This window comes from Bombina bombina, chromosome 12 (assembly GCF_027579735.1).
Source record: "Bombina bombina isolate aBomBom1 chromosome 12, aBomBom1.pri, whole genome shotgun sequence".
NCBI lineage: Eukaryota > Metazoa > Chordata > Amphibia > Anura > Bombinatoridae > Bombina > Bombina bombina.
This window is the reverse complement of record NC_069510.1, coordinates 56,114,800-56,139,135: the sequence shown is the minus strand read 5'-3', so window position 1 is coordinate 56,139,135 and position 24,336 is coordinate 56,114,800. Positions and strand designations below refer to the sequence as shown.

General features: G+C 41.2%; 1 protein-coding gene across 1 annotated transcript in view; it reads left to right on the top strand.

The window, feature by feature from the left end:
* Nucleotides 1-24,336, top strand: part of LOC128642663 (CXXC-type zinc finger protein 1) — a 231,298-nt gene that overhangs the window by 185,702 nt on the left and 21,260 nt on the right. The window lies entirely within an intron of this gene.

Sequence of the window (24,336 nt, the reverse complement as noted above, 5' to 3'; positions counted from 1 at the left end):
CTTCCATTTCTTTGGCATCTTGGTTGAAATCTTTAATTCATCATGCTTATGTCGAGTCGGGTAAAACTCCGCCTCAAAGGATTACAGCTCATTCTACTAGGTCAGTTTCTACTTCCTGGGCGTTTAGGAATGAAGCTTCGGTTGATCAGATTTGCAAAGCACAACTTGGTCTTCTTTGCATACTTTTACTAAATTCTACCATTTTGATGTGTTTTCTTCTTCTGAAGCAGTTTTTGGTAGAAAAGTACTTCAGGCAGCTGTTTTCAGTTTGAATCTTCTGCTTAGATTTTCAGTTTTTTTCTTTATAAGATTTAAACTTTATTTTTGGGTGTGGATTTTTTTCAGCGGAATTGGCTGTCCTTTATTTTATCCCTCCCTCTCTAGTGACTCTTGCGTGAAGATCCACATCTTGGGTAGTCATTATCCCATACGTCACTAGCTCATGGACTCTTGCTAATTACATGAAAGAAAACATAATTTATGTAAGAACTTACCTGATAAATTAATTTCTTTCATATTAGCAAGAGTCCATGAGGCCCACCCTTTTTTTGTGGTGGTTATGATTTTTTTGTATAAAGCACAATTATTCCAATTCCTTATATTTATGCTTCGCACTTTTTTCTTATCACCCCACTTCTTGGCTATTCGTTAAACTGATTTGTGGGTGTGGTGAGGGGTGTATTTATAGGCATTTTGAGGTTTGGGAAACTTTGCCCCTCCTGGTAGGAATGTATATCCCATACGTCACTAGCTCATGGACTCTTGCTAATATGAAAGAAATGAATTTATCAGGTAAGTTCTTACATAAATTATGTTTTCTCAGGGATTGCTTCCTTCTCTCAAGAGTCTCTGGAATCCCAGTAAAGAGATCAGCACTACTAATAGCCATGGGTATAGTAGACCCGGTCCTCCCTACAGAGAGGGGAAGAGGGTTTTAATCAAATCTATTTGTCATTCCTAAGAAGGAGGGCACATTTTGCCCTATTCTAGGTAAGAAGCCAGGAGGGTCAGTTCATGGCTACCATAGACGTGAAGGGCGTGTACCTTCTCATCCAGATATACAGATATCAGTACCGATATCTTCGGTTTGCCTTCCTAGACAAACACTACCAGTTTGTTGCTCTCCTGTTTGGTCTAGCTACTGCTCATCGGATATTTACCAAGGTGCTGGGTGCTCTGCTGGCTGCAGTACGTCTGCAGGGTATTGCAGTAGCTTCTTACCTGGACGATATCTTGGTCCAGGCACCATCTTTACCTGTGGCTCAATATCACACTGAGAGGTTACTCTTGTGTCTTTGGACACATGGCTGGACGGTCAACCTGGAAAAGAGCTTCCTCATTCTATGAGGCTTCACTTCCTTGGGATCATCATAGACTCCATCAGAATAAGTGTCACTCCCCTACCCATAATCCCTAGTCGTTCTCTTTGCCTTTGTCAATGGAGGAGGTGAAGTTTGGTGTCTGAAGAAATTTTTTAATTACAAGCAAGTTTTTGGGTTTAGCTGTGTCCATGTCAATCTCTTCTGTAGAGTAGTGGTGGCTTTTAAGCAGTTAGGAAGTTATGAGGTGGTCCTTACTTTGTTTCCCAACATATTGCTGCCCTGGTCATAGAAAGCCAGAGTTGGTTACTCTGTTCTTTCTTTTTTCTACAGGTCTCTGTAAGGAGTATGTGTCCTTTCACGCCTTGTGAGCTGTCTTCCTGCCGGACAGCTAGACTGCAGGTAAGTGTTTTTTGTCTTTTAGGTACTAGAGACTGGCACTTTAGAAAATGATTGCAACTGCAGTATTATTGGGACATTTTAAAAATAATCCATTATATTGGATTTACTTGTGCAGGGTGCAGGCACTGAATTTGAGAGACTATGGGTTAATTTTCCCTTTATGTATGGGATCTTTTTCCTCTGGGTGTGTAACTCGCATAAAACTTTTTATTGGGGCTTAGACTTAGGACTGTGCTGTTTTGTACTAACTGGCAGGGTCGCCATCAGGGGGTGACAGGGGTGACTCCTGTCAGGGGCCCAATGGGCCAGGGGGGCCCCATGAGGCAAGAGCTAAATTTAGTTTAATTTTGGCAGCCACCAGTGGGTACTATAGCAGAGTGCTAATTAAGCATGGGGAATGTTATTACAAGGAGTAAAGTATTAGAATTTGAGAGGATTTCTGAGTGTGCACTAAACCACTATGCACAGTGTGAGACAGACTTGGCACTTTGTTTGTACAGTGTATGCTTGAGTCAGACGGCAGATCACTTTCATTTGCAGAGGAGGTAGGACTTACTTAGCAAATGTTTTTTATTTCCTTGTGCAATTTCGAATTCTGACTTCAGTGTGGTAGTAGTTGTATGGTGGGGTCAGGGGTCCATAAAAACAATTTTTTTTAGCAGCAGTGTATTTATAATTATTTGACAATGCTGTAGAAATTCTATATTTAAAACCATGCAGAAATGTTTCCTCCTCAATAAACAAATGGTAGGTTCCCTTTTGGCAGACATGCATTTTTTTTTAATTTATATATATATATATATATATATATATATATATATATATTTATTTATTACATTCCAGTTTTTTCCTCCTCAATAAACAAATGGTAGGTGCCCTTTTCGCAGATATGCATATATATATATATATATATAAAACATTCCAGTTTACTGCCCCTTTGTGCAAGGACTTTCCAGATGCAAGGAGGCATTTTATCTAAGATTTTTACATCTGCATAAAATGTTATACTCTCAGACTAAGATTGATCAGTGTTTGAAATGAGACAGGTTAACTTAAAACTGTTCAGTTTACACTACAGCTGACTTAATTTTGAAATACATACCAACAAGCCTAAATCCTGCATTTAACCAGATCTAATGGTATGAGTACCACAGCTTATGGTTTCACCAAGACCAAATAGAGTACAGCATTTTCAAAATCCATAAGTACGGCTGACAGATGGTAACATTTGTACACTATTTTTGAAGTGGTGCTCTTGGTTGGGGAAAATGGGGAAAAAACAAACAAACATATGTCAACCTTTTAAAAGTACTTTTCTTCATCTAGCCATCTACCCAGATCATTAATGTACAATTTTGAATTCACTGAATTATTTTTGTTTACACATTTACAAATATGATTCTTTAAAAAGTGATCTCTTAATTTCTGCAATTTTTTATCATGCATGTCACACACTGTTGATTTAGGGGATGCAAGGTGCATAAATGTTTCCTCCTGTGAGTGTTTCTGTGGGTGTCTGTGTTTATGTCTTTGTGCTTTGGTTTGTGTCTCTATGAGTGTGCATGTATTTTTTTTATGTGGGTCTCTCTGTGAGGGTGGGTGTGTATGTCTTTGTGCATTTTCTGTGGATGTCTGTGAGGGTGTGTGCATATGTCTTTGAGCTTTTTCTATGGGTGTCTTTTTGAGGGTGTGTGTATCTTTGCCTTTGTGTATTTTCTCTGGATGCCTCTGTGAGGGTGGGTGTGTATGTCTGTGTTTTCTGTGGTTTCTAGTGTTCTGCACATATAGCCTATCACATCCAACCAAAACTTTTGTAACTTGGGGCAGTCCCACCAGATGTGTTGTATTGTCCCTACATTTAGGCAGCCCCTCCAGCACTTTCCCATAGTTATGGGGTAAATTACTTTTAGCCTTGCTGGAGTGAGGTACCATCTCAGTAAAAATTTGTAGTTTGTTTCCTGGACTTGTGCTGAGATGGACGCTACTTTAGTTTTGATTAATATTTCTTTTACAAGATATGACGAGTCCACGGATTTCATCCTTACTTATGGGATAACGCCTCCTTATTAGCAGGAAGTGGCAAAGAGCACCACGGCAGAGCTGTATATATAGCTCCTCCCTTCCCTTCCCCTCCAGTCATTCTCTTTGCCTGTGTTAGTGATAGGAAGAGGTAAAGTGAGGTGTTAGTTTAGATTCTTCAATCAAGAAGTTTTTTATTTTAAAATGGTGCCAGTGAGTACTATTTTTCTCAGGGAGAAATCATCAGTCATGTAATCCCTAAGAGGAGTGGAGACATCTTATTTTTCTGCCCTGATATTAATGATCTTAGCAAACATGATCTAAGATCCAGCTGGTTTTCCACTGAGCAGTTGAAGGTAGTGTAAAGAAATATCTTCAGTGTGGAGAACCGTGTCATGCTACAAGCAGCATTGAGGTATGTTCAGTCATTTGTTTCTGGGGAGACTTGATACATCTGAACAGGCTGACATTTCTCTTGTAAAGGTGTATCCAGTCCACGGGTTCATCCATTACTTGTGGGATATTCTCCTTCCCAACAGGAAGCTGCAAGAGGACACCCACAGCAGAGCTGTCTATATAGCTCCTCCCCTAACTGCCACCCCCAGTCATTCTCTTGCAGCTCTCGACAAAAAAGGAAGTATCAAGCGATATGTGGTGACTTAGTGTAGTTTTTACCTTCAATCAAGAGTTTGTTATTTTTAAACGGTACCAGCGTTGTACTGTTTTACTCTCAGGCAGAAATTGGAAGAAGAATTCTGCCTGGAAGTTTGATGATCTTAGCGGTTTGTAACTAAGGTCCATTGCTGTTCTCACACATAACTGAAAAGTATGGAAAGAAAACTAAAGTTGGGGGGACGGTCTGCAGATTACCTGCTTCGAGGTATGTTCAGTATATTTTTTTCTAGAGAGATGATAAGGTCTAGAAAATGCTGACAGTGCCTGGTATATTTGAGGTTAGCCTGATACAGTGATTTAACAACGACTGGGATCATGCTTGCAAAAAAGGGTAATATTCACGTTAATACTCATATTACTTAGTGTAAAAACGTTTGCATGGTTTATAGAAAGAAAAAAAACAAAACGTTTTTTCTCTGAGGGTGATAAATCTTTATTTGGGGCCTAGTTTTCCACATGGCTAGTTAGATTACTCATAGGAGTACTTTTTTAAGGCCCTCTGACATTGAGTGCATGGTGGGAGGGGCCTATTTTTGCGCTCTAAATGCGAAGTTGATTTTCAGACTGAGACATCCAGCTTCCCTAAAGGAGTCCTCTGGCAGCTAGGATCACTATAGAGGGTTTTGTTCCTGCAAAAATCGTGTTTAAGGGCAGGTAGGAGCCACAGCAGAGCTGTGGCAGTGTGTTTGACTGTTTGTTAACGGTTTTAACGTTTTTCTAATCCGTTTTTGGGCCTAAGGGGTTAATCATCCATTTGCAAGTGGGTGCAATGCTGCTTTAGTCCCTTATACACACTGTAAAAATTTCGTAGAGTTTACTACTTTTTATCACTGTTTTGCAGTTTATGTGGTAGTTTTTTTCTCTTACCGTTTTTATATAATTGCTTTTTCACATTTATTAAAGTGTTTTCCAAGCTTGCTGGTCTCATTACTAGTCTGTTAAACATGTCTGACATAGAGGGAACTCCTTGTTCATTATGTTTAGAAGCCATGTGGAACCCCCTCTTAGAATGTGTACCAAATGCACTGACCTTTCTATAAGTTATAAAGACCATATTATGGCTTTTAAAGATTTATCACCAGAGGTTTCTCAGACTGACAAAAGGGAGGTTATGCCATCTAGCTCTCCCCACGTGTCAGAACCTATAACTCCCGCTCAAGTGACGCCAAGTACATCTAGCGCGTCCAATGCGTTTACCTTACAAGACATGGCGGCAGTTATAAATCATACCCTCACAGAGGTATTGTCCAAACTGCCAGGGTTACAAGGAAAGCGAGACAGCTCTGGGGCTAGAACAAATACAGAGCTCTCTGATGCTTTAGTAGCTATGTCTGATATACCCTCACAATGTACAGAAGCCAAAGCAGGAGAGCTTCTATCTGTGGGTGACATTTCTGATTCAGGGAAGGCGTTACTTCAGTCTGACTCTGAAATGACAGCGTTTAAATTTAAGCTTGAACACCTCCGCTTGTTGCTCAGGGAGGTTTTAGCGACTCTGGATGACTGTGACACCATTGTAGTCCCAGATAAATTGTGTAAAATGGACAAATACTTTGCAGTGCCTGTTTACACTGATCTTTTTCCAATCCCTAAGAGGTTTTCAGAAATTATTACTAAGGAATGGGATAGACCAGGTGTACCGTTCTCTCCCCCTCCTGCTTTTAAAAAGATGTTTCCTATAGATGCCGCAACACGGGACTCATGGCAGACAGTCCCTAAGGTGGAGGGAGCAGTCTCTACTCTAGCTAAGCGTACAACTATCCCTGTCGAGGACAGTTGTGCTTTCCTAGATCCAATGGATAAAAAATTAGAGGGTTTCCTTAAGAAAATCTTTATACAACAAGGTTTTATTCTCCAGCCTCTTGCATGCATTGCCCCAGTCACTGCTACAGCGGCTTTCTGGTTCGAGTCTCTTGAGGAGACTCTACAGGTAGAGACCCCGTTGGATGATATCCTAGACAGGCTTAAAGCTCTTAAGTTAGCCAATTCATTTATTTCTGACGCCGTTTTTCATTTAACCAAGCTAACGGCTAAGAATTCAGGTTTTGCCATTCAGGCGCGTAGGGCGCTATGGCTTAAATCCTGGTCAGCTGACGTTACTTCAAAGTCTAAACTTCTCAACATCCCCTTCAAAGGGCAGACCCTATTCGGGCCTGGACTGAAGGAGATTGTTTCTGATATTACTGGAGGAAAAGGCCACGCCCTTCCCCAGGATAGGTCCAACAAATTAAGGACCAAACAGACTCATTTTTGTTCGAAACTTCAAGAGTGGCGCAGCTTCATCTTCCTCTACTACAAAACAAGAGGGAAATTTTGCCCAGTCCAAGCCAGTCTAGAGACCTAATCAGGCTTGGAACAAGGGGAAGCAGGCCAAAAAACCTGCTGCTGCCTCTAAGACAGCATGAAGGAGTAGCCTCCGATCCGGGACCGGATCTAGTGGGGGGCAGACTTTCTCTCTTCGCCCAGGCTTGGGCACGAGAAGTCCAGGATCCCTGGGTTCTGGAGATTGTTTCCCAGGGATATCTTCTGGATTTCAAAGCTTCATCTCCAAAGGGGAGATTTCATCTCTCACAATTATCTGCAAACCAGATAGAGAGAGGCATTCTTACGTTGCTTTCAAGACCTACTGGTTATGGGAGTGATCCACCCAGTACCAAAGGAGGAACAGGGACAGGGCTTCTATTCAAATCTGTTTATAGTTCCCAAAAAAGAGGGAACTTTCAGACCAATCTTGGATCTCAAGATCCTTAACAAATTTCTCAGGGTCCCATCCTTCAAGATGGAGACTATTCGAACCATCCTACCTATGATCCAGGAGGGTCAATATATGACTACCGTGGACTTAAAGGATGCTTATCTCCACATTCCGATACACAGAGATCATCAGCTTCTCAGGTTCACCTTCCTAGACAGGCATTACCAGTTTGTGGCTCTTCCCTTCGGGTTAGCCACGGCACCAAGAATCTTTACGAAGGTTCTAGGGTCCCTTCTGGCGGTTCTAAGGCTGCGGGGCATAGCAGTTGCCCCTTACCTAGACGACATTCTGATACAGGCGTCGACTTTTCAAATTGCCAGGTCTCATACGGACATTGTTCTGGCATTCCTGAAGTCTCACGGGTGGAAAGGTGATCGAAGGAAAGAGTTCTCTCTCCCCTCATCAGTGGAATGGGGATTACACAGATTTGTCCCCTCTACTAAATCTGGATCAAGAGACCAGGGATTCTCTTCTCTGGTGGCTATCTCGGTTCCATCTGTCCAGAGGAATGTGTTTCCGCAGGCCAGAATGGACTATAGTAACGACAGATGCCAGCCTTCTGGGCTTGGGTGCAGTCTGGAACTCCCTGAAGGCTCAGGGTTCGTGGACTCAGGAGGAGGCCCTCCTTCCGATAAACATTCTGGAACTAAGAGCGATATTCAATGCTCTTCAGACTTGGCCTCAGCTAGCAGCGGTCAGGTTCATCAGATTTCAGTCGGACAACATCACGACTGTAGCCTATATCAACCATTAGGGGGGAACAAGGAGCCCCCTGGCAATGTTGGAGGTTTCAAAGATAATTCTATGGGCAGAGGTTCACTCTTGCCATCTCTCAGCTATCCATATCCCAGGTGTAGAGAACTGGGAGGCGGATTTTCTAAGTCGGCAGACTTTTCATCCGGGGGAGTGGGAGCTCCATCCAGAGGTATTTGCCCAGTTGATTCAACTATGGGGCAAACCAGAACTGGATCTCATGGCGTCTCGTCAGAACGCCAAGCTTCCTTGTTACGGGTCCAGGTCCAGGGATCCCAAGGCAGCGCTGATAGATGCTCTAGCAGCGCCCTGGTCCTTCAGCCTGGCTTATGTTTCCACCGTTTCCTCTGCTCCCTCGTCTGATTGCCAAGATCAAGCAGGAGAGAGCTTTGGTGATCTTGATAGCGCCTGCGTGGCCACGCAGGACTTGGTATGCAGATCTGGTGGACATGTCATCCTTTCCACCATGGACTCTGCCACTAAGGCAGGACCTTCTACTTCAAGGTCCCTTCAAACATCCAAATCTAATTTCTCTGCGTCTGACTGCTTGGAGATTAAACGCTTGATTCTATCAAAGCGTGGTTTTTCCGAGTCGGTCATTGATACCTTAATTCAGGCTCGAAAGCCTGTCACCAGGAAAATCTATCATAAGATATGGTGTAAATATCTTCATTGGTGTGAATTCAAGGGTTACTCATGGAGTAAAGTCAGGATTCCTAGGATATTATCATTTCTCCAAGAAGGATTGGAGAAGGGATTGTCAGCTAGTTCTTTAAAGGGACAGATTTCTGCTCTGTCTATTCTTTTGCACAAACGTCTGGCTGAGGTTCCAGACGTTCAGGCGTTTTGTCAGGCTTTGGTTAGAATCAAGCCTGTGTTTAAACCTGTTGCTCCACCATGGAGTTTAAATTTAGTTCTTAAAGTTCTTCAAGGGGTTCCGTTTGAACCTTTGCATTCCATAGATATTAAACTTTTATCTTGGAAAGTTTTGTTTTTAGTAGCTATCTCCTCGGCTCGAAGAGTTTCGGAGTTATCTGCTTTACAGTGTGATACCCCTTATCTAATTTTCCATGCAGATAAGGTAGTTTTACGTACCAAACCTGGGTTTCTTCCTAAAGTGGTATCTAATAAGAATATCAATCAGGAGATCGTTGTTCCTTCATTATGTCCTAATCCTTCCTCTAAGAAGCAACGTCTATTACACAATCTTGATGTGGTTCGTGCTTTAAAGTTTTATTTACAAGCTGCGAAGGATTTTCGTCAAACATCTGCTTTGTTTGTTGTCTACTCTGGACAGAGGAGAGGTCAAAAGGCTTCGGCAACTTCTCTTTCTTTTTGGCTGAGAAGCTTAATCCGCTTAGCTTATGAGACTGCTGGCCAGCAGCCTCCTGAAAGAATTACAGCTCATTCCACTAGAGCGGTGGCTTCCACATGGGCTTTTTAAAAATGAGGCCTCTGTTGAACAGATTTGTAAGGCGGCGACTTGGTCTTCGCTTCATACTTTTTGCTTCTTCGGAGGCTATTTTTGGGAGAAAGGTCTTACAGGCAGTGGTGCCTTCCGTTTAAGTGCCTGCCTTGTCCCTCCCTTCATCCGTGTCCTAAAGCTTTAGTATTAGTATCCCACAAGTAATGGATGAACCCGTGGACTGGATACACCTTTACAAGAGAAAACAAAATTTATGCTTACCTGATAAATTTATTTCTCTTGTGGTGTATCCAGTCCACGGCCCGCCCTGTCATTTTAAGGCAGGTGTTTTTTATTTTTAAACTACAGTCACCACTGCACCCTATAGTTTCTCCTTTTTTCTTGCTTGTCTTCGGTCGAATGACTGGGGGTGGCAGTTAGGGGAGGAGCTATATAGACAGCTCTGCTGTGGGTGTCCTCTTGCAGCTTCCTGTTGGGAAGGAGAATATCCCACAAGTAATGGATGAACCCGTGGACTGGATACACCACAAGAGAAATCCATTTATCAGGTAAGCATAAATTTAGTTTTTTCCCTAACCGGGAAGGGATAATCAGTAGGCACTATAGGAATGGAAATAGTGTACCTGGAATTCCCTTTTATCTTGATATTTATCAGTGTGTGGATTTTTCACTTATACATATATGGGCTGATGCTGGGAGATGCGGTTGCTGTTTGTGAGCTGGCGTTATTCGGTCTAAAGATAACAGGCCTGGGAGTGAGCAATATTTCTGGTTGCTGCGCTTTTATTATTTAAAGTGTGTATTATGAGGGGCACATAGCGTTTTTTTACTTTTGAGTTGGGTATCCGACATGTTGTTTTCGGCCCATGCGGGCCTCAGCACGGCTTGAGTTACGCCCACGGTGGGCGGGGCTTATTTTGCACGCTCAGTCACGCAGTATTCATCCGGATCGAGCAGCAAGGTCCTGGGCTCCGGTGGGGCCTAAGTTGTTTTGTACTCGAAGGGTACAGAGAGACTTAGGAGCGCTATTTAAGCCGAAGCAGTGTGATCTGGGGGCAGGTAGGCGCCACAGCAGAGCTGTGGCGAGGTGCAGGGGCCTAAAGTATTGATAAATTTGATAAACTTCATAAAAGTTGATAAAAATTGATAAATAACATTACCAAACAAACGGTGCAATATTGTCATTTATTTGGGCACATAAGGGCATTTTTTATTGCCGCAAACGTTGTTTTGCTGATAACAGTAAAATTGTTGCGCTTTTATTATTTAAAGGCACAGTACACTTTTTAGTTCAAAACTTTTGTCTATGTAATTTGACTTCAGAGCTCAATATATCAAGTAAAGAACGACTATTATTGCTAGTCTGTTTAACATGTCTGAACTTGAGGAAACTACTTGTTCTATGTGTTTAGATGCCATTGTGGAACCCCCTCTTACTTTTTGTTCCTCATGTACTGAAAGGGCCTTACAATGTAAAGAGCAGATTTTCTTTAAGGAAAGTGTGTCTAAGGATGCTTCTCAGTCTGATGAGAATCAGGGTATGCCGCCAATTTTCCCCCAAGCGTCACCACCTTTAACGCCCACCCAAGCAACGCCGGGTTCTTCAACCGCGTCTACTTCATTCACTCTGCAGGATATGGCTGCAGTTATGTCATCTACCCTTACAGAGGTTTTATATAAGTTGCCAGTGTTACAGGGCAAACGCGGCAGGGCAGAAGTCAGTTTGAATAATGCGACCTCTGATGCTTTGTTGGCTATTTCCGATGTACCCTCACAGGGATCTGAATTGGGGGTTAGGGAATTTCTGTCTGAGGGGGAACTTTCCGATTCGGGAAGTGTGTTACCTCAGATGGATTTGGATGTCATGTACTTTAGATTTAAGCTTGAACACCTCCGCCTGTTACTTCGGGAGGTTTTAGCGACTCTGGATGACTGTGACTCTATTGTGGTACCACCAGAGAAATTGTGTAAGATGGACAAATACTTAGAGGTGCCTGCTTACTCTGATGTTTTTCCGGTTCCTAAGAGAATCTCGGAAATTATTACGCAGGAATGGGAAAGACCGGGTATCCCGTTCTCACCTTCTCCTAATTTTAAGAAAATGTATCTCATATCTGACACTGTTCGGGACTCTTGGCAAACAGTCCCTAAGGTGGAGGGAGCTATATCTACCCTGGCTAAGCATACGACTATTACTATTGAGGACAGTTGTGCTTTCAAAGACCCTATGGATAAGAAATTGGAGGGTCTTCTAAAGAAGTTGTTTATTCATCAGGGTTTCCTTTTACAACAGACGGCCTGCATTGTACCAGTTACCACTGCGGCGGCCTTCTGGTTTGACGCCTTGGAAGAGTCTCTTAAGACTGAGACTCCTTTATAGGACATTTTAGATAGAATTAAGGCTCTTAAGCTGGCTAATTCTTTTATTATGGATGCCGCCTTTCAGATTGTCAAATTGGCAGCTAAGAATGCCGGGTTTGCCATTTTAGCGCGTAGAGCGTTATGGTTAAAATCTTGGACTGCTAATGTGTCATCTAAGTCAAAGCTTTTGGCTATTCCTTTCAAAGGAAAGACCCTATTCGGGCCTTACATGAAAGAAAAAATTTCTGACATTACGGGAGGTAAGGGTCATCTCCTACCTCAGGATAGAACAGCTTAACTGAGGGGTAAACAAAATAATTTTCGTTCCTTTCGGAACTTCAAAGGAGTCCCCTCTTCTTCTTCTTCCGCTAAACAGGAAGGGAATTTTGCTCAGGCCAAGTCCGTCTGGAGACCCAACCAGACTTGGAACAAGGGTAAACAACCCAAGAAGCCCGCTGCTGCTCCCAAGACAGCATGAAGGGGCGGCCCCCGATCCGGGACCGGATCTAGTAGGGGGCAGTCTTTCTCTCTTTACCCAGGCTTGGGTAAGAGATGTTCAGGACCCCTAGATGCTGGAAATTGGGTATCTACTGGAATTCAAAAATTCTCTCCCAAGGGGGAGGTTTCTTCTTTTACGATTGTCTGTAGACCAGATAAAAAGAGAGGCGTTCTTACGTTGTGTAAAAGACCTCTCTACTATGGGAGTAATTCGTCCCGTTCCAATACTGGAACAGGGGCAGGGGTTTTACTCAAATCTTTTCGTGGTCCCCAAAAAAGAGGGCACGTTTCGACCTATTTTAGATCTATAAAGTCTAAACAATTTTCTCAGAGTCCCATCCTTCAAGATGGAGACTATTCGAACAATTCTGCCGTTGATCCAGGAGGGTCAATATATGACTACCGTTGGCTTGAAGGATGCATATCTTCATATTCCTATCCACAAGGATCATCACCAGTTCCTAAGGTTTGCCTTCCTAGACAAACATTTTCAGTTTGTGGCCCTTCCATTCAGGTTGGCCACAGCACCCAGGATCTTCACAAAGGTTCTAGGGTCCCTTCTGGCAGTTCTCAGGCCGCGGGGCATTGCAGTGGCGCCTTATCTGGACAATATTCTGATCCAGGCGTCGTCTTACCATCTGACAAAATCTCATACAGACATGATTCTGTCCTTTCTGAGGACTCACGGGTGGAAGGTGAATCTAGAAAAGAGTTCACTAATTCCACAGACAAGGGTTCCTTTCCTGGGAACTCTAATAGATTCTGTCTCCATGAAAATCTTCTTGACGGAAGTCAGAAAGTTAAAGATTCTAAATTCATGGCGAGCCCTTCAGTCCAATCCTCGGCCATTAGTGGCTCAGTGCATGGAGGTAATTGGATTGATGGTGGCAGCAATGGACATCATTCCGTTTGCTCGTTTTCATCTCAGACCCCTATAACTGAGCATGCTCAGACAGTGTAATGGAGATTATGCAGATTTGTCTCCTCAGATAGATCTGGATCAGGAGACGAGAGACTCTCTTCTTTGGTGGTTGTCACTGGATCATCTGTCCCAAGGGACGTGTTTCCGCAGACCTTCATGGGTGATAGTGACAACGGAAGCCAGTCTACTAGGATGGGGTGCAGTCTGGAATTCCCTGAAGGCTCAGGGTGTGTGGACTTGATCAGAGTCTCTACTTCCAATTAATATTCTGGAATTGAGAGCAATATTCAATGCGCTTCACTCTTGGCCTCAGTTGGCTTCGGCCAAATTCATCCGTTTTCAGTCGGACAACATCACGACTGTGGCTTACATCAATCATCAGGGAGGAACAAGGAGTTCCTTAGTGATGACAGAAGTATCCAAGATAATTCAATGGGCGGAGGCTCACTCTTGTTATCTGTCAGCAATCTACATCCCAGGAGTGGACAACTGGGAAGCAGACTTTTTAAGCAGACAGACTTTTCATTCGGGGGAGTGGGAACTCCATCCGGAGGTCTTTGCCACTCTGATTCTCAGATGGGGCAGACCGGAATTGGATCTGATGGCGTCTCATCAGAATGCCAAGCTCCCAAGATATGGATCCAGGTCAAGGGATCCTCAGGCCGAACTGATAGATGCCTTGGCAGTGCCTTGGTCGTTCAACCTAGCTTATGTGTTTCCACCGTTTGCTCTCCTTCCCCGGGTGATTGCACGGATCAAACAGGAGAGGGCTTCGGTAATTCTAATCGCGCCTGCGTGGCCTCGCAGGACTTGGTATGCCGATCTGGTGGACATGTCCTCTCTGCCGCCGTGGAAGCTTCCATTGAGACAGGACCTTCTCATTCAGGGACCCTTCCAACATCCAAATCTAGTTTCTCTGCAGCTGACTGCTTGGAGATTGAACTCTTGATTTTATCGAAGCGGGGGCTCTCTGATTCGGTCATTTAATACTTTGATTCAGGCACGTAAGCCCGTCACTAGAAAGATCTACCATAAGATATGGCATAAATATCTTTATTGGTGCGAATCCAAGTGCTACTCACGGAGTAGAGTTAGGATTCCCAGGATTTTATCTTTTCTCCAAGAAGGATTGAAGAAGGGGTTATCAGCAAGTTCCTTAAAGGGACAAATGTCTGCTTTGTCGATTTTACTACACAAGCGTTTGGCAGATGTTCCAGACGTTTAGTCTTTTTGTCAGGCTCTGGCTAGAATCAAGCCTGTGTTTAAACCAATTGCTCCACCCTGGAGTTTGAATTTAGTTATTAGTGTTCTTCAAGGGGTTCCGTTTGAACCCATGCATTCCATAGATATTAAGTTGTTATCTTGGAAGGTTATATTTTTGGTTGCTATTTCTTCTGCTCGTAGAGTTTCCGAGCTTTCAGCGTTACAATGTGACTCTCCTTATCTTATTTTGCATTCTGATAAGGTGGTTTTACGTACCAAACCTGGTTTTCTTCCTAAGGTTGTTTCTAATAAGAATATTAATCAGGAAATTGTTCCTTTATTATGTCCTAATCCTTCTTCTAAGAAGGAACATTTGTTGCATAACTTGGACGTGGTCTGTTCCCTGAAGTTTTACTTGCAGGCGACTAAAGAATTTTGTCAATCATCTTCATTATTTGTTGTTTTTTCTGGAAAGTGTAGGGGCCAGAAAGCTACGGCTACCTCTTTCTTTTTGACTGAAGAGTATCATCCGTCTGGCATATGAGACTGCTGGACAGCAGCCTCCTGAAAGAATTATGGCTCATTCCACTAGGGCTGTGGCTTCCTCATGGGCATTTAAAAACAATGCTTCTGTTGAACAGATTTGCAAGGCTGCAACTTGGTCGTCTCTTCACACTTTTTACAAATTTTACAAATTTGACACTTTTGCTTCATCTGAGGCTGGTTTTGGGAGAAAGGTTCTTCAAGCAGTGGTGCTTTCCGTTTAGGTTCCTGTCTTGTCCCTCCCTTTCATCCGTGTCCTATAGCTTTGGTATTGTATCCCATAAGTAAGGATGAAATCCGTGGACTCGTCATATCTTGTAAAAGAAAAGGAAATTTATGCTTACCTGATTAATTTATTTATTTTACGATATGACGAGTCCACGGCCCACCCTGTCATTTCTTAGACAGGTATTTATTTATTTTTGTTAAACTTCAGTCACCTCTGCACCTTTGGCTTTTCCTTTCTCTTCCTAATATCGGTCGAATGACTGGAGGGGGAGGGAAGGGAGGAGCTATATATACAGCTCTGCTGTGGTACTCTTTGCCACTTCCTGCTAATCAGGAGGCGTTATCCCATAAGTAAGGATGAAATCTGTGGACTCGTCATATCGTAAAAGAAATAAATTTATCTGGTAAGCATAAATTTCCTTTTTATTCCATATCTTTTGTGTAAACTCTGTGTCCAGTTCTTTCCCCCATGCTTTAGTATAATTCGGAAGGTGTTTTCCACCTGGTAAAAGGAGCATTTGGTATAGGGTGTATATTAAGTGACTTGTGGTCGACTTTAGCAGACATACGGCTAGATTACGAGTTTTTGTCGGTAAGGGCTAATGAGCCTTTTTTTCTTACCGCTCACTTAAGCCAACGCTGGTATTATGAGTTTTCTGCAAGCCGGCGTTAGCCTCAGAAAAGTGAGCGTTGAGCAAACTTTAGCTCCACATCTCACCTCAATACCAGCGTTGCTTATGGTAGCGGTAAGCTGGCAAAATGTGCTTGTGCACGATTTCCCCATAACAAACAATGGGGCTGAGCTGGCTGGAAAAAAAAACTAACACCTGCAAAAAAGCAGCATTCAGCTCCTAACGCAGCCCCATTGTTTCCTATGGGGAAATAAAAGTTATGTCTGCACCTAACACCCTAACATGAACCCAGAGTCTAAACACCCCTAATCTTACACTTATTAACCCCTAATCTGCCGCCCCCGACATCGTCGCCGCCTACATTATATTATTAACCCCTAATTTGCCGCTCCGGTCACCGCCGTCACCTACATTATACTTATGAACCCCTAATTTACTGCCCCTAATCTACTGCCCCCAACATCGCCGACACCTACATTATATTTATTAACCCCTAATCTGCTCCCCCAACGTCGCTGCAACTATATTAAAGTTATTAACCCCTAATCTGTCGCCGCCACTATAATAAATGTATTAACCCCTAAACCTAAGTCTAACCCCCCCTAACTTAAATATAATTTAAGTTAAACGAAATAAATTGAACATAATTAAATAAATTAATCCTATTTAAAACTAAATACTTACCGATAAAATAAACCCTAAGATAGCTACAATATAACTAATAGTTACATTGTAGCTAGCTTAGATTTATATTTATTTTACAGGGAACTTTGTATTTATTTTAACTAGGTAGAATAGTTATTAAATAGTTATTAACTATTTAATAACTACCTAGCTAAAATAAGTACAAAATTACCTGTAAAATAAATCCTAACCTAAGTTACAATTACACCTAACACTACACTATAATTAAACTAATTACCTAAACTAACTACAATTAATTACAATTAAATTAAATAAACTAAATTACGGGGGGAAAAAACACTAAATTACAGGGGGAAAAAATAATTACAAGAATTTGAAACTAATTACACCTAATCTAATCCCCCTAATAAAATAACCCCCCCCCCCCAAAAAAAAATAATAAAATTCCCTACCCTATACTAAATTACAAATAGCCCTTAAAAGGGCCTTTTGCGGGGCATTGCCCCAAAGTAATCAGCTCTTTCACCTGTAAAAAAAAATACAATACCCCCCAACATTAAGCCCACCACCCACACACCCAACCCTACTCTAAAACCCACCCAATCCCCCCTTAAAAAACCTAACACTACCCCCTTGAAGATCACCCTACATTGAGCCGTCTTCACCCAGCCGGGCACAAGTGGACCTCCAGAGGGTCCGAAGTCTTCATCCTATCCGGCCAGAAGAGGACATCCAGACCGGCAGAAGGCTTCATCCAGGCGGCATCTTCTATCTTCATCCTTCCGGAGCGGAGCGGGTCCATCTTCAAGACATCAGACGCGGAGCATCCTCTTCATCCGGCGGTCCTTTAAATGACGTCATCCAAGATGGCGTCCCTTGAATTCCGATTGGCTGATAGAATCCTATCAGCCAATTGGAATTAAGGTAGGAAAAATCATATTGGCGGATTCAATCAGCCAATAGGATTGACCTTGCATTCTATTGGCTGATTGGAACAGCCAATAGAATGCGAGCTCAATCCTTTTGCCTGATTGGATCAGCCAATCGGATTGAACTTCAATCCTATTGCTGATTGTATCAGCCAATAGGATTTTCCCTACCTTAATTCCGATTTTCTCCATTCCTGAAAACTGCTATATGAGGAAATTGGATATTTTGTTTAAATGTTATTTTTTCTTTTACATTTTGCAAGATGTCTCAGTCTGATCCTGTCTCAGAAGCTACTGTAGGAACCATGCTGCTTGTACACAGTTCTACCAAAGCTAAGTGTATCTGTTGTAAGCAAGCTGAGATTATATCTCCGGCTATATTATGTAACAGTTGTCATGATAAGCTTTTGCATGCCGATAATGTTTCTATAAGTACTAGTAAAGCACCTGTTGTTCCCTCAACATCTAATGTACATGATATCCCTGTTGATATAAAAAAAATTATATTGCCAATGCAATACAGAAGACTATGTCTGCTATTCCACCTTCTAATAAACGTAAAAGGTCTTTTAAAACTACTCATAAAACTGATGAAATTTGTGATGACCGACAACATACTGAGATATCCTCCTCTGAAGAGGATCTCTCTGCTTCAGAAGATCTTACTTCAGACATTGAAATTGATAAATCTTCTCATCTTTTTAAGATTTAATATATTCGGTCTTTGTTAAAAGTATTAGTTACGTTGGGTATTGAGGAGTCTGATCTTCTTGATAACAAAACCAGTAAATGTTTAAATTCTGTTTTTAAACCTTCTGTGATTACTCCTGAAGTTTTTCCTGTTCCAGATGCGGTTTTTGATGTGATTACTAAAGAATGGTCTAAGCCTGGTGCTTCTTTTAATCCTTCTTCTAGGTTTAAGAAGTTATATCCTTTATCAGTGGCTAATTTGGAGTTTTGGGAAAAAGTACCTAAGGTTGATGGGGCTATTTCTATTCTTGCCAAACGTACTACTATTCCTATGGAAGATAGTACTTCTTTTAAGGATCCTTTAGATAGGAAGATTGAATCTTATATAAGGAAAGCTTTTTTACATTCTAGCTATATTCTCAGGTCTGCCATTTCTATGGCTGATATTGCGGCTGCATCAACTTTTTGGTTGGATAACTAGATCCTGATTTGTCTAGCATTGTTTGTTTGCTTTAACATTCTAATCATTTTATCTGTGATGCCATTTTTTATATCATCAAGATTAATGTTAAATCTATGTATTTAGCTATTCTGGCTAGAATAGCTTTATGCCTTAAATCATGGAATGCTGATATGGTATCTAAGTCTAGATTACTATCTATCTTTCTAGGGTAATAATTTATTTGGTTCTCGGTTGGACTATTATTTCCACTATCACTGGAGGGGAAGGGAGTTTTTTTGCCCCAACATAAAAAGTCTAAGGGTAAATTTTAAGCTTCTAATCGGTTTTGTTCCTTTTGTCAGAACAGAAAATCACTTCCTCTAAGGTCTCTGGCTCCAATTGGAAGCCATCTATAAGTTGGAATAAATCCAAGCCTTATAAGAAACCTAAGCCAGCCCCCAAGACTGCATGAAGGTGCGGCCCTCAATCCAGTTCAGCTGGTGGGGGACAGATTGAAATTATTTCAAAACATTTGGGCAGATTCTGTTCAGAATCATTGGATTCAGAGCATTGTTTCTCAAGGGTAACAAATAGGTTTCACAGTAAGACCTCCTGTGAAAGCTCAGGCTTTTCTGAAGTGTGTTTCAGATCTGGAGCTTTCAGGGGTGATTATACCAGTTTCCCTTCAGGAACAGGTTCTGGGTTTTTATTTAAATCTATTCATTGTCCCAAAGAAAGAAAATTTCATTCAGACCAGTTCCGGATCTGAAGTTTTTTAATCGTTTTTTAAGGGTCCCAACTTTCAAGATGGTGACTATAAGGATTATTCTGCCTTTTGTTCTGCAAGGTCATTACATGTCCACAATAGACTTACAGGACGCTTATCTTCACATTCCGATTCATCCAGATCACTATCGGTTTCTGAGATTCTCTTTTCTAGACAAGCATTACCAATTTGTCGCTCTTTCATTTGGCCTAGCGACAGCTCCAAGAATCTTTTTGAAGGTTCTTGGTGCCCTTCTATCTGTAATCAGAGAACAGGGTATTGTGGTATTTTACTTATTTGGACGATATCTTGGTACTGGCTCGATCTTTTCATTTAGCAGAATCTCACACAAATCAGCTAGTGCTGTTTCTTCAAAGACATGGTTAAAGGATCAATTTACCAAAGAGTTTCTTGATTCCTCAGACAAGGGTCACCTTTTTAGGTTTTTTAGGTCTGTCTTTAACAGACAAGAGACGAATGAAATTGGTTTCCGCCTGTCGAAACCTTCAGTCTTGATCATTCCCTTCAGTGGCTATGTGCATGGAAGTTTTAGGTCTCATGACTGCAGCATCGGACGCGATCCTCTTTGCTCGTTTTCATATGAGACCTCTGCAGCTTTGCATGCTGAATCAATGGTGCAGGGATTATACTTGGATATCACAATTGATATGCTTAAATCCCAACATTCAACTCTCTCTGTCCTGGTGGTTGGACCATCATCGGATTATTCAAGGGGCCTCTTTTGTTCTTCCTTCCTGGACTGTGAGCTCAACAGATGCAAGTCTCACAGGTTGGGGAGCTGCCTGGGGGTGTCTGACAGCACAAGGGGTTTGGAAACCTCAAGAGCCGAGGTAACCAATCAATATTTGGCCTCTATTAAAGAGAGAACTTTTAATTCGCTTTCAGACAGACAATATCACAACTGTGGCATATGTCAATCATCAGTGAGGGACTCGCAGTCCTTTAGCAATGAAAGAAGTATCACAGATACTTTCTTGGGTGGAATCCAACTCTCGTCTAATTTCTGTAATTCATATCCCAGCTGTAGACAATTGGGAAGCGGATTATTTCAGCCGTCAGACTTTGCATCCGGGGGAGTATTCTCTCCATCCAGATGTGTTTTTTTAGATTGTATAGATGTGGGGTCTGCCAGAAATAGATCTGATGGCTTCTCATCTAAACAGGAAACTTCCCAGGTACCTTTCCAGGTTCAGGGATCCTCAGGCGAAGATGGTGGATGCGTTAGCAGTTCCTTGGTCTTATTAACTTGCTTATATTTTTCTACCTCTAGTTCTTCTTCCAAGGGTGATCTCCAAGATAGCACCAGCTATCCAAGGGTGATAGCACCAGCATGGCCTCACAGGTTTTGGTATGCGGTTCTTGTCCGGATGTCCAGTTGCCAACCTTGGTCACTTCCTTTAAGGCCAGACCTTCTGTCTCAAGGGCTGTTTTTCCATGAATATCTCAAATCGCTAAATTTGAAGGTATGGAAATTTAGTGCTTAGTCATAGAGGTTTCTCTGACTCAGTGATTAATACTATGTTGCAGGCTTGTAAGTCTATTTCTGGGAAGATTTATTATCGGGTTTGGAAGAAAAAAAACTATATTTCATGGTGTTCTTCTCATAAATTCTCTTGGCATTCCTCTAGAATTACTAAAATTTTACAGTTTCTTCAGGATGGTTTGGATAAAGGTTTGTCTGCAAGTACTTTGAAGGGACAAATCTCTGCTCTTTCTGTTTTATTTTATAGAAATAACTTCCTGATATTCACTGTTTTGTTCAGGCTTTGATCCATATCAAGCCTGTTATTAAGTCTATTTCTCCTCCATGGAGTCTTAATTTGGTTTTGAAGGTTTTGCAGGCTCCTCATTTTGAGCCTGTACATTATTTGGATATTAAATTACTTTCTTGGAAAGTATTGTTCCTTTTGGCTATCTCTTTTGCTAGAAGAGTTTCTGAATTATCTGCTCTCTCTTGTGAGTCTCCTTTTCTTATTTTCCATCAGGCTAAAGCTGTTTTGCGGACTTTGTTTAAATTTCTTTCTAAGGTTGTGAATTCTAACAACATTAGTAGGAAAATTGTTGTTCCTTCCTTGTGTCCGAAGCCTAAGAATTCGTTTGAAAGATCGTTACACTCTTTGGATGTGGTAAGGGCTTTGAAATACTATGTTGAGGCTACTAAGGATTTCAGAAAGACTTCTAGTCTATTTGTTGTCTTTTCTGGTTCTAGGAAAGGTCAGAAAGCCTCTGCCATTTATTTGGCATCTTGGGTAAAGCGTTTGATTCACAAGGCTTATTTGGAGGCGGGACAGTCTCCACCTGAAGCTTCAGTTGATCAGATTTGCAAAGCAGCAACTTGGTCTTCTTTGCATACATTTACTAAATTTTACCATTTTGATGTATTTGCTTCTTCAGAAGCAGTCTTTGGTAGAAAAGTTCTTCAGGCAGCTGTCTCAGTTTGATTCTTCTGTTTCTAAGAACTTATTTTGTGGATTTAATTTCTTAGTGGAAATAGCTGTTTTTATTCTATCCCATACGTCATGGACGTTTACCATTTAAATAATTTATGTAAGAACTTAATTGATAAATTAATTTCTTTCATAATGGCAAGAGTCAATGAGACCCACCCTGTTTTTGGTGGTTATATTTTTTTAGTATAAAAATATTTTTTTCCAGTTCCTCTTTTTTTACTCCTTTTTACACCTCACTACTTGGCTATGGCTATACGTTAAACTAAAGTATGTGTGTGGTGGGAGGTGTATTTATAGGCATTTTGAGGTTTGGGAAACTTTGCCCCTTCCTGGTAGGAATGTATATCCCATACGTCACTAGCTCATGGACTTTTGCCATTATGAAAGAAATGAATTTATCAGGTAAGTTCTTACATAAATTATGTTTTTGCAACGCTATTTATAAGGTTTTTTGCTGCTTACATGCCTTCAAACAAGTGTAAAAGGTCAGTTCAGATTTCTTCCTTCTAAGTGCTATGTACCCTGTTCCAAAGGATACTGTGGTATCTTCAGATAATGAGATTTCCTCTAAAGAGTGAGGATCCCTCATCTGCTGTAGGAACCTGATAATTCTTTTTTATTTTAAGTTTTCTGATGCTAAACTTTGTAATCTTTTAATCAATGACCTGATTGCTAAGGAATGATATTAAACCGGGTGTGTCTGTTAATCCTTTTTGCAAGGTTTTATCTTTTTTATTTTTTTTATTTTATATACTGGTAAAATTCTTAGACCAGCTATTTCTATTTCTGATTTAGCTACTGCTTTTAATCTCCGGAAGTCCAGTTTTTCATAAGTTTTTTCTGATAACCCCGTTAGTTATAACTATTAAGTTTGCTTCAGAATACAAATTATTTTATTTGTGATTCTGTATTTGATTTTTTAAAAATCTATGTCAAAAGCATGTCTGTAGCTATTCTTACCAGGAGGGCCCTGGAGCTTACACCCTGGAATGCTTAATATGGTGTATACAATCTATGTTATTGTCTCTTTCCTTTCAAATAAAGAGATCTCTACTATTACTGAAGATAAAGGAGCTTTTTTTCCAGACAGGAAGTCTACGAAAAAAATTAAAACCGCCTAATTTTTAGTAGGATACGCACATATGCTTCAATACTTTGTGTTCCAACATTTAAATACCACTCCTACTCTCAGAGTAAGCAGGGAAATGTATTATAAATGCGACCCCAGATCCAGTAATCCTGCTAGGGAGCAGTTTTAAATCAGGAGTCTTGTGTTCAAGTACATTATTCTCAAGAATATTGCTTTGGTTTAAGAACAAGGCCTCCAAACGAGAGGTTATTTTCTTATCCATAAAAAAATAAAGTTTTTTTTTCTTTCTTCAAGCTGTCTCAAATTTCAGGGGCCTTCAATCTTGGCCTCTGTTGAGAAATAGAAATAATTATTCCAGTTCAATGCAAGAACAGGGAGTGAGATTTTAATCAAATGTATTCATTGTTCCATAGAAGGAAGACATCTTCAAACCAATTTTGAATCTTTAACTCTAAACAGTTTGTAAGAATTCCATCTTTCAGAATGGAACATTCAGAACCATTCTACCTTAAATGGGCACTCAAGTCAAAATTAAACTTTCATGATTCATATAGAGCATGCAATTTTAAACAACTTTCAGTTTACTTCTATTAAAAAAATGTGCACAGTCCTTTTACATTTACACCACCAGCTCCTACTGAACATGTGCAAGAATTGTGATTGGCTGATAGATGTCACATGATACAGGAGGAGTGGAAATAGACATAACATTGAAATTTGTCAGAAAAAAATCTACTACTAATTTAAAGGTCAGACTAAGTGCTATTGCATTGTCTTGTTATCATGCTTTTGTTGATTATCCTAATCTCCTGTATTTACTGGTCCTTTAAGCAAGGCCAGTTTATGTCCATATTATATTAAAGGATGCTTACCTTGCTAATCTCATTTACTCAAAATATTAGATTCTAGAGGCATGTGCGGGCGGCAGCCATGATAAGTCGTGTTTTGTATGGCTCTTATGTGACCTCCACTAATCCGCCGATTATGGAGTTAACTATGTAATATCAGAAGAGAAACAACTTAACATTGGACAGATGAAGCAGTGAAAATTTGACTGATATGTAAATTTTCAGTATTCATGATCATTGAGTTCTTAGCCAGCGGCCTAGTGACCAGACCTTCAGCACCCCCCCCCCCCCCCCCCCGGGGTCACAGTAGCTCAAACTGCCTTCCGCTCAAAGCAAGCCAAGCCCATGCATACTATGGAGGACCCTCATAAACGTATACAAATTGCATTGCTGCAGCTTGGCGCTAAACTGGACAGCTACATGACCGACCTCATTATAACAGTCCGGATTACAGACCGAAAAGCAGAAGACAAATGGAGGACTGACTTAGACATTGAGGCTATCTCATCGCAAAAGCCGGTGTGGTCTTGTTCCCGAGATAACCCATATACCTGAAGTATATGACCGCATTACCCAGGACATACTTGAAAACAAGAGAAATCTCAATGTATCCTTCCTGGTAAAATATTTTATAGATAAAAAATTACCTCCGACATACCCAAGATATCATACATTCCCGCACCTTTCGGCAACAGAACAGTGGGGGATCTGAGTCATGC